Source organism: Salvelinus fontinalis, chromosome 2 (assembly GCF_029448725.1).
Source record: "Salvelinus fontinalis isolate EN_2023a chromosome 2, ASM2944872v1, whole genome shotgun sequence".
In the NCBI taxonomy this organism is placed as follows: Eukaryota; Metazoa; Chordata; class Actinopteri; order Salmoniformes; family Salmonidae; genus Salvelinus; species Salvelinus fontinalis.
In genome coordinates, this window is record NC_074666.1 from 16,710,985 (window position 1) to 16,722,945 (window position 11,961).

Here is an 11,961-nt window from a genome sequence, read left to right on the forward strand (position 1 = left end):
AGGGTCTACAGGCAATTACGGACTACAAAAACAAAACCAGCCACGTCATGGTTACCGACGTCTTGCTTCCAGACAAACTAAACACCTTCTTTGCCCGCTTTGAGGATAATACAGAGCCACCGACGCGGCCGCTACCAAGGACTGTGGGCTCTCCTTCTCCATGGCCGACGTGAGTAAGACATTTAAACGCGTTAACCCTCGCAGGCTGCCAGCCCAGACGACATCCCTAGCCGCGTCCTCAGAGCATGCGCAGACCAGCTGACTGGTGTGTTTACGGACATATTCAATCTCTCCCTATCCAAGTCTGCTGTCCCCACATGCTTCAAGATGGCCACCATTGTTCCTGTACCCAAGAAGGCAAAGGTAACTGAACTAAATTACTATCGCCCCATAGCACTCACTTCCGTCATCATGAAGTGCTTTGAGAGACTAGTCAAGGATCATATCACCTCCACCTTACCTGCCACCCTATACACACTTCAATTTGCATTCCGCCCCAATAGGTCCACAGACGATGCAATCACCATCACACTGCACACTGCCCTATCCCATCTGGACAAGAGGAATACCTATGTAAGAATGTTGTTCATCAACTACAGCTCATTAAGCTGGAGGCTCTGAGTCTCAACCCCGCCCTATGCAATTGGGTCCTGGACTTTCTGACGGGCTGAAACCCAGGTGGTGAAGGTAGGAAACAACACCTCCACTTCGCTGATCCTCAACCCTGGGGCCCCACAAGGGTGCGTGCTCAGCCTCCTCCTGTACTCCCTTTTCACCCATGACGGCGTGGCCATGCACGCCTCCAACTCAATCATCAAGTATGCAGACGACACTACAGTAGTGGGTTTGATTACCAACAACGACAAGACTGCCTACAGGGAGGAGGTGAGGGCACTCGGAGTGTGGTGTCAGGAAAACAACCTCTCACTCAACGTCAACAAAACAAAGGAGATGATCGTGGACTTCAGGAAACAGCAGAGGGAGCAACACCCTATCCACATCGATGGGACAGCAGTGGAGAAGGTGTAAAGTTTTAAGGTCCTCTGCGTACATATCACAGACAAACTGAAATGGTCCACCCACACAGACAGCGTTGTGAAGAAGGCACAACAGTGCCTCTTCACCTCAGGAGGCTGAAGAAATTTGGCTTGTCACCTAAAATCCTCACAAACTTTTACAGATGCACAATTGAGAACATCCTGTCGGGCTGTATCACCGCCTGGTACGGCAACTGCTCCGCCCACAACCGCAAGGCTCTCCAGAGGGTAGTGAGGTCTGCACAACACATCACTGGGGGCAAACTACCTGACCTCCAGGATACATACAGCACCCGATGTCACAGGAAGACCAAAAAGATGATCAAGGACACCAACCACCCGAGCCACTGCCTGTTCACCCCACTATCATCCAGAAGGCGAGGTCAGTACAGGTGCATCAAAGCTGGGACCGAGAGACTGAAAAACAGCTTCTATCTCAAGGCCATCAGGTTGTTAAACAGTCATCACTAACATTGAGTGGCTGCTGCCTACATACAGACTTGAAATCATTGGCCACTTTAATAAATGGATCACTAGTCACTTTAATAATTCCACTTTAATAATGATTATGTATCTTGCATTACTCATCTCATATGTCTATACTGTATTCTATACCATCTATTGCATCTTGCCTATGCCGCTCGGTCATCGCTCATCCATGTATTTATATGTACATATTATTATTCCATACTTAGATTTGTGTGTATTAGGTAGCTGTTGTGGAATTGCTGATTACTTGTTAGATATTACTGCACTGTCGGAACTAGAAGCACAAGCATTTCGCTACTTTTGTATTAACATCTGCTAACCATGTGACCAATACATTTTCATACTGGTTATATTTATTTAACTAGGCAAGTCAGTTAAGAACAAATTATTATTTACAATGACGGCCTAGGAACAGTGGGTTAACTGCCTTGTTCAGGGGCAGAACAATTTTTACCTTGTGACAGCTCGAGGATTTGATCTTGCAACCTTTCGGTTACTAGTCCAACGCTCTAACCACTAGGCTACCTGCCTCCCCAAGATACAGACTAATGGTTATATAATAATGGTTATATACAGAATATTGGTTATACAATAATGGTTATATACAGAATAATGGTTATACAATAATGGTTATATACAGAATAATGGTTATATAATAATGGTTATGTACAGAATAATGGTTATATAATAATGGTTATATACAGAATAATGGTTATATAATTAAGCAATAAGGCACGAGGGGGTGTGGTATATGGCCAATATACCATGGCTAAGGGCTGTTCTTAGGCACGAGGCATTGCGGAGTGCCTGGATACAGCCCTTAGCCTTGGTTATTAAGCCATGCTTTTTATTTTTATTTTACTAACAACATGCCACTGACTTTGAGTAAAGCCAGAGTTTCTATGTATGCGGATGACTCAACACTATACATGTCAGCTACTACAGCGACTGAAATGACTGCAACACTCAACAAAGAGCTGCAGTTAGTTTCAGAGTGGGTGGCAAGGAATAAGTTAGCCCTAAATATTTCTAAAACTAAAAGCATTGTATTTGGAACAAAGCACCCACTAAACCCTAAACCTCAACTAAATCTTGTAATAAATTATTTGGAAATTGAGCAAGTTGAGGTGACTAAACTGCTTGGAGTAACACTAGATTGTAAACTGTCATGGTCAAAACATATTGATGCAGTAGTAGCTAAGATGGGGAGAAGTCTGTCTATAATAAAGCGAGGCTCTGCCTTCTTAACAACACTGTCAACAAGGCAGGTCCTACAGGCCCTAGTTTCTACCTTCTTAACAACACTATCAACAAGGCAGGTCCTACAGGCCCTAGTTTCTACCTTCTTAACAGTACTATCAACAAGGCAGGTCCTACAGGCCCTAGTTTCTACCTTCTTAACAACACTATCAACAAGGCAGGTCCTACAGGCCCTAGTTTCTACCTTCTTAACAACACTATCAACAAGGCAGGTCCTACAGGCCCTAGTTTCTACCTTCTTAACAACACTATCAACAAGGCAGGTCCTACAGGCCCTAGTTTCTACCTTCTTAACAACACTATCAACAAGACAGGTCCTACAGGCCCTAGTTTCTACCTTCTTAACAACACTATAAACAAGGCAGGTCCTACAGGCCCTAGTTTCTACCTTCTTAACAACACTATCAACAAGGCAGGTCCTACAGGCCCTAGTTTTGTCGCACCTTGACTACTGTTCAGTCGTGTGGTCCGGTGCCACAAAAAAGGAAAATTACAATTGGCTCAGAAAAGGGCAGCATGGCTGGCCCTTGGATGTACACAGAGAGCTAATATTAATAATATGCATATCAATCTCTCCTGGCTCAAAGTGGAGGAGAGATTGACTTCATCACTATTTATGAATGCACCGAGCGGTCTGTCTAAACTACTGGCACACAGCTCAGACACCCATGCATACCCCACAAGACATGCCACAAGAGGTCTCTTCACAGTCCAGAACAGACTATGGGAGGGGCACAGTACTACATAGAGCCATGACTACATGGAACTCTATTCCACATCAAGTAACTGATGCCAGCAGTAAAATCTGATATAAAAAAGCAGATTAAAAAAACACCTTATGGAACAGTGGGGACTGTGAAGCAAGACAAACATTGGCACACACACACACACACACACGCACACGCACACGCACACGCACACGCACACGCACACGCACACACACACACACACACACACACACACACATAAATATTACTGTTATATAACGTTATAAATGCTTGACACAAATTATGTATACATGCTGAAAACCTTAACAGGAATGATGCACACACACACACACACACACACACACACACACACACACACACGGAGGAGGATTTAGTACTGTAGATAAGTGGTAGTGGTGGAGTAGGGGCCTGAGGGCACACAGTGTGTTGTGAAATCTGTGAATGTATTGTAATGTTTTTTAAATGGTATAAAGTGCCTTAATTTTGCTGGACCTCAGGAAGAGTAGCTGCTGCCTTGGCAGGAACTAATGGGGATTCATAATAAACCCCAGGAAGAGTAGCTGATGCTTTGGCAGGAACAATTGGGGATCCATAATAAACCCCAGGAAGAGTAGCTGATGCCTTGTCAGGAACTAATGGGGATCCATAATAAACCCCAGGAAGAGTAGCTGCAGCCTTGGCAGGAACTAATGGGGATCCATAATAAACCCCAGGAAGAGTAGCTGCTGCCTTGGCAGGAACTAATGGGGATCCATAATAAACCCCAGGAAGAGTAGCTGCTGCCCTGGCAGGAACTAATGGGGATCCATAATAAACCCCAGGAAGAGTAGCTGCTGCCTTGGCAGGAACTAATGGGGATCCATAATAAACCCCAGGAAGAGTAGCTGCTGCCTTGGCAGGAACTAATGGGGATCCATAATAAACCCCAGGAAGAGTAGCCGCTGCCTTGGCAGGAACTAATGGGGATCCATAATAAACCCCAGGAAGAGTAGCTGCTGTCTTGGCAGGAACTAATGGGGATCCATAATAAACCCCAGGAAGAGTAGCAGCTGCCTTGGCAGGAACTAATGGGGATCCATAATAAACCCCAGGAAGAGTAGCAGCTGCCTTGGCAGGAACTAATGGGGATCCATAATAAACCCCAGGAAGAGTAGCTGCTGCCTTGGCAGGAACTAATGGAGATCCATAATAAACCCCAGGAAGAGTAGCTGCTGCCTTGGCAGGAACTAATGGGGATCCATAATAAACCCCAGGAAGAGTAGCTGCTGCCTTGGCAGGAACTAATGGAGATCCATAATAAACCCCAGGAAGAGTAGCTGCTGCCTTGGCAGGAACTAATGGGGATCCATAATAAACCCCAGGAAGAGTAGCTGCTGCCTTGGCAGGAACTAATGGAGATCCATAATAAACCCCAGGAAGAGTAGCTGCTGCCTTGGCAGGAACTAATGGAGATCCATAATAAACACAAATGAATATAAATATATCACAAACCCCGTGGTGCCTTATTGTTATTATAAACTGGTTACCAACATAATTAGAGCAAGAAAAATAAATGTTGTCATACCCGTGGTATACGGTCTGACATAATACGGCTGTCAGTGTCACGCCCTGACCTGAGATATCTCTGTTTTTCTCTATATTTTGGTTAGGTCAGGGTATGACTAGGGTGGATTATGATAGTTTTTGTATTGTCTAGGGTTTTTGTATGTCTAGGGTTTTGTAGGTCTAGGTATTTTTATGTTTATGGTGGCCTGATATGTTTCCCAATCAGAGGCAGCTGTTTATCGTTGTCTTTGATTGGGGATCCAATTTAGGTAGCCATTTCCCCCATTGGTGTTTGTGGGTTCTTATTCTATGTTTAGTTGCCTGTCTGCACTATTTCATATAGCTTCACGTTTTGTTTGTTCAGTGTTCTTTCTTTATTAAAGAAGAATGTACGCATACCACGCTGCACCTTGGTCCGATTCATATGACGAACGTGACAGAAGAACCCACCATAAATGTACCAAGCAGCGTGTTCAGGAGGAATGGACCTGGGAGGAGATTGTGGACGGAACAGGACTCTGGACGCAGGCCGGAGAGTATCGCCTTCCGAAGGAGGAAATAGAGGCAGCAAAAGTGGAACGGCGTTATTACGTGGAGTTATACTAACGAGGCAGGCCACAGAAACCCCAAGAATGTTTTTTTCGGGGGGGGGGGGGGACATGGAGCAGTTGGCGGAGCAGAGGAACAAACCAGAGCCAGTCAGGGAGTTCGACGCAAGATTCCCGGAGAGAGGTGCTAGCATTGAGAGCGCTGCAGAGCGGGCGTGCTGGGGAGCGTGTGACTGGTCAGACACCGTGTTACGCAGTGATGCGCACGGTGTCTCCAGTTCGCATTCATAGCCGGGTGCTCTCTATTCCAGCACTTCGCACTTGCCGGGCTCAAGTGAGCATCCAGCCAGGATGCATTGTGACAGCTCTACGCTCTAGATCTCCAGTGCGCCTCCACAGTCCAGTACGTCCTGTGCCTCGTCTTCGCACTCGCCCTGAGGTGCGTGTCCCCAGCCCGGTACCACCAGTTCCGGCACCATGTATCAGGCCTCCAGTGCGCTTCCACAGTCCAGTATGGCCTGTGCCTCTTCCCCGCACTCGCCCTGAGGTGCGTGTCCTCAGCCCGGTACCACCACTTCCGGGACCACGTATCAGGCCTCCAGTGCACTTCCACAGTCCAGTACCGCCTGTGCCTATTCCCCGCACTCGCCCTGAGGTGTGTGTCCTCAGCCCGGTACCACCAGTTCCGGCACCACGCATCAGGCTTCCAGAGCGCTTCCACAGTCTAGAGCTTCCGGCGACAGTTCCCAGTCCAGAGCTTCTGGCGACAGTTCCCAGTCCAGAGTTTCTGGCGACAGTTCCCAGTCCAGAGCTTCTGGCGACAGTTCCCAGTCCAGAGCTTCCGGCGACAGACCCAGTCCAGAGCTTCCGGCGACAGTACCCAGTCCAGATCTTCCGGCGACAGTACCCAGTCCAGAGCTTCCGGCGACAGTACCCAGTCCAGAGCTTCTGGCGACAGTTCCCAGTCCAGAGCTTCCGGCGACGTTTCACAGTCCGGAACCTCCAACGACGGGCCACAGTCCGGAACCTCCAACGACAGTCCACAGTCCGGAACCTCCAACAACGGTCCCCAGTCCGGGGGCCTCCAGCAACGATCCCCAGTCCGGAGCCTCCAGCGGCGATCCCCAGTCCGGAGCCTCCAGCGAGGATCTCCAGTCCGGAGCCTCCAGCGACGGTCCCCAGTCCGGAGCCTCCAGCGACGATCCCAAGTCCAGAGCCTCCAGCGACGGTCCCCTGTCCGGAGCCTCCAGCGACGTTCCCCAGTCCGGAGTCTCCAGCGACGTTCCCCAGTCCGAGGTCTCCAGAGACGGTCCCCAGTCCGGGGTCTCCAGCGACGGTCCCCAGTCCGGGGTCTCCAGCGACGGTCCCCAGTCCGGGGTCTCCAGCGATGGTCCCCAGTACAGGGCTTCCAGCGAATATCCCCAGTCCGGGGCCTCCAGCGACGGTCCCCAGTCAGGGGTCTCCAGCGACGGTCCCCAGTCCGGGGTCTCCAGCGAAGGTCCCAGTCCACGGTCTCCAGAGACGTTTCCCAGTCCGGGGCCTCCGGCGATGATCCGCAGTCCAGAACCTCCGGCGATGATCCACGATCTGGTTCTATAAAGGCGGAGGGATCAGCGTAAAGAGGGGGGGCGGCGTCCAGAACCAGAGCCGCCAGCAAGGATAGATGCCCACCGAGACCCTCCCCTATAGGTTCAGGTTTGCAGCCGGGAGTCCGCACCTTTGTATTGTATTGTCTAGGGTTTTTGTATGTCTAGGGTTTTGTAGGTCTAGGTATTTGTATGTTTATGGTGGCCTGATATGGTTCCCAATCAGAGGCAGCTGTTTATCGTTGTCTCTGATTGGGGATCCAATTTAGGTAGCCATTTCCCCTTTGGTGTTTGTGGGTTCTTATTTTATGTTTAGTTGCCCGTCTGCACTATTTCATATATCTTCACGTTTTGTTTGTTCAATGTTAAAGAAGAATGTACGTATACCACGCTGCACCTTGGTCCGATTCATATGACGAACGTGACAGTCAGCCAATCAGTATTCAGGGCTCAAACCCCTGAATGTGTTATATACCGAATAATGGTTATATAATAATGGTTATAAACATAATGGTTATATACAGAATAATGGTTATATAATAATAGTTAAATACAGAATAATTGTCATATACAGAATAATAGTTATATACAGAATAATGATTAAATAATAATGGTTATAAACATAATGGTTATCTACAGAATAATGGTTATATACAGAATAATGGCTATACAGAATAATGGTTATATACAGAATAATGGTTATACAGAATAATGGTTATATACAGAATAATGGTTATACAGAATAATGGTTATATACAGAATAATGGTTATACAGAATAATGGTTATATACAGAATAATGTTTATACAGAATAATGGTTATATACAGAATAATGGTTATATACAGTGTAATGGTTATATACAGAATAATGGTTATATGTAGAATAATAATGCGAAGCATCAAGGATGGATTGAAGGGCTTTCTAAATGGATCAAATAATTCATGTCAGCAGGCCGATGAAAAATAAGAAATATGCTATCAGAAGGATTTTTCCCATACAGGGTTGGGATTTCAGATATCCTGTTAATGGTACATGATGAGTAATGCTATGTGTGTTTTGTCTTGTGTCTGTCCATTGGCTTGTTCGCTAGTATGTTTGTACACCAGCATGTCTGTCTGTGTCGATTCTGAGGTGCATGGCGGGTTTGCTAGACAGCAGTGTGTTTGTGTCTGGGAGGCACGGCAGCCATCTTGCAACGGAATGTTGACATTTGATGACATACAACAAAGAAGAGCTGTTTCTTTATCCTTCACCTCATTTCTAGACCCACTGACTGGAAACTACTATATGGGTAGTGTTTGGTTCTAGCCCACTGACTGAATACTACTATATTAGTAGTGTTTGGTTCTAGCCCACTGACTGAATACTACTATATGGGTAGTGTTTGGTTCTAGCCCACTGATTGAATACTACTGTATGGGTAGTGTTTGGTTCTAGCCCACTGACTGAATACTACTGTATGGGTAGTGTTTGGTTCTGGCCCACTGATTGAATACTACTGTATGGGTAGTGTTTGGTTCTAGCCCACTGACTGAATACTACTATATGGGTAGTGTTTGGTTCTAGCCCACTGATTGAATACTACTATATGGGTAGTGTTTGGTTCTATCTCACTGATTGAATACTACTGTATGGGTAGTGTTTGGTTCTAGGCCACTAACTGAATACTACTATATTAGTAGTGTTTGGTTCTAGGCCACTAACTGAATACTACTATATGGGTAGTGTTTGGTTCTATCCCACTGATTGAATACTACTGTATGGGTAGTGTTTGGTTCTATCTCACTGATTGAATACTACTGTATGGGTAGTGTTTGGTTCTAGGCCACTAATTGAATACTACTATATTAGTAGTGTTTGGTTCTAGCCCACTGACTGAATACTACTATATGGGTAGTGTTTGGTTCTAGCCCACTGATTGAATACTACTATATGGGTAGTGTTTGGTTCTAGCCCACTGATTGAATACTACTGTATGGGTAGTGTTTGGTTCTAGCCCACTGACTGAATACTACTGTATGGGTAGTGTTTGGTTCTAGCCCACTGACTGAATACTACTATATGGGTATTGTTTGGTTCTAGCCCACTGACTGAAGACTACTGTATAAGGGCACAAAGTGAGACCCAGATGCAGACACGGTAGGCAGATTGTTTGAGTCTCTGATATTTATTATAATCCAAGGGGTAGGCAAGAGAATGGTCATAGAACGAGCAAAAGATCCAAAACCAGGTCAGAGTCCAGAAGGTAGAGAGTGGCGGGCAGGCAGAATGGTCATGCAGGCGGGTTCAGAGTCCAGACAGGCAAGGGTCACAACCGGGAGAACTAACAAAACAGAGAGAAGGAAAAAGCAGCAGAACAGGAAAAAACACGCTGGTTGACTTGACAAACAAGACAAACTGGCAACAGACAAGCAGGGAACACAGGAATAAGTACCTAGGGACTAATGAGGAAACAGGTGACACCTGGAGGTGGGTGGAGACAATCACAAAGACAGATGAAACAGATCAGGGCCGTGACACTACTGTATGGGTAGCGTTTGGTTTTAGCCCACTGACTGAATACTACTATATGGGTAGTGTTTGGTTCTAGTCCACTGACTGAATACTACTATATGGGTAGTGTTTGGTTCTAGCCCACTGATTGAATACTACTATATGGGTAGTGTTTGGTTCTAGCCCACTGACTGAAGACTACTATATGGGTAGTGTTTGGTTCTAGCCCACTGACTGAATACTACTATATGGGTAGTGTTTGGTTCTAGCCCACTGACTGAAGACTACTATATGGGTAGTGTTTGGTTCTAGCCCACTGACTGAAGACTACTATATGGGTAGTGTTTGGTTCTAGCCCACTGACTGAATACTACTATATGGGTAGTGTTTGGTTCTAGCCCACTGACTGAATACTACTATATGGGTAGTGTTTGGTTCTAGCCCACTGACTGAATACTACTGTATGGGTAGTGTTTGGTTCTAGCCCACTGACTGAATACTACTATATGGGTAGTGTTTGGTTCTAGCCCACTGACTGAATACTACTATATGGGTAGTGTTTGGTTTTATCCCACTGACTGAAGACTACTATATGGGTAGTGTTTGGTTATAGCCCACTGACTGAATACTACCATATGGGTAGTGTTTGGTTCTAGCCCACTGACTGAATACTACTATATGGGTAGTGTTTGGTTCTAGCCCACTGACTGAATACTACTGTATGGGTAGTGTTTGGTTCTAGCCCACTGACTGAAGACTACTATATGGGTAGTGTTTGGTTCTAGCCCACTGACTGAATACTACTATATGGGTAGTGTTTGGTTCTAGCCCACTGACTGAAGACTACTGTATGGGTAGTGTTTGGTTCTAGCCCACTGATTGAATACTACTATATGGGTAGTGTTTGGTTCTAGCCCACTGACTGAAGACTACTGTATGGGTAGTGTTTGGTTCTAGCCCACTGACTGAATACTACTGTATGGGTAGTGTTTGGTTCTAGCCCACTGACTGAAGACTACTATATGGGTAGTGTTTGGTTCTAGCCCACTGACTGAATACTACTATATGGGTAGTGTTTGGTTTTATCCCACTGACTGAAGACTACTATATGGGTAGTGTTTGGTTATAGCCCACTGACTGAATACTACCATATGGGTAGTGTTTGGTTCTAGCCCACTGACTGAATACTACTATATGGGTAGTGTTTGGTTCTAGCCCACTGACTGAATACTACTGTATGGGTAGTGTTTGGTTCTAGCCCACTGACTGAAGACTACTATATGGGTAGTGTTTGGTTCTAGCCCACTGACTGAATACTACTATATGGGTAGTGTTTGGTTCTAGCCCACTGACTGAAGACTACTGTATGGGTAGTGTTTGGTTCTAGCCCACTGATTGAATACTACTATATGGGTAGTGTTTGGTTCTAGCCCACTGACTGAAGACTACTGTATGGGTAGTGTTTGGTTCTAGCCCACTGACTGAATACTACTGTATGGGTAGTGTTTGGTTCTAGCCCACTGACTGAAGACTACTATATGGGTAGTGTTTGGTTCTAGCCCACTGACTGAATACTACTGTATGGGTAGTGTTTGGTTCTAGCCCACTGACTGAAGACTACTATATGGGTAGTGTTTGGTTTTAGCCCACTGACTGAATACTACTATATGGGTAGTGTTTGGTTCTAGCCCACTGACTGAAGACTACTGTATGGGTAGTGTTTGGTTCTGTGGTGTTGTAGAGTGTTTTTCTGTGTCCGTGTCCCTCAATATTTTGTTTTTCCTTTGCGTCTTATCAGCTGTTGTCTACACATAGGCCAGTCTGTTGAAGTTATTAAAGTATTATCTACACGTAGGCCGACCTGTTGAAGTTATTAAAGTATTATCTACACGTAGGCCCGACCTGTTGAAGTTATTAAAGTATTACCTACACGTAGGCCGACCTGTTGACGTTATTAAAGTATTGTTTACACGTAGGCCGACCTGTTGACGTTATTAAAGTATTGTTTACACGTAGGCCGACCTGTTGACGTTATTAAAGTATTGTTTACACGTAGGCCGACCTGTTGAAGTTATTAAAGTATTATCTACACGTAGGCCCGACCTGTTGAAGTTATTAAAGTATTGTTTACACGTAGGCCGACCTGTTGAAGTTATTAAAGTATTATCTACACATAGGCCAGTCTGTTGAAGTTATTAAAGTATTATCTACACGTAGGCCCGACCTGTTGACGTTATTAAGCTGTTCACATTGCAACACTTCGAGAACTCTAGAC

The 11,961-nt window shown here is 45.7% G+C and overlaps 1 protein-coding gene across 4 annotated transcripts in view; it reads left to right on the plus strand.

Moving 5' to 3' along the window:
- The window catches only part of onecut2 (one cut homeobox 2), a 49,056-nt gene that overhangs the window by 36,004 nt on the left and 1,091 nt on the right, over nucleotides 1–11,961 (plus strand). The window lies entirely within an intron of this gene.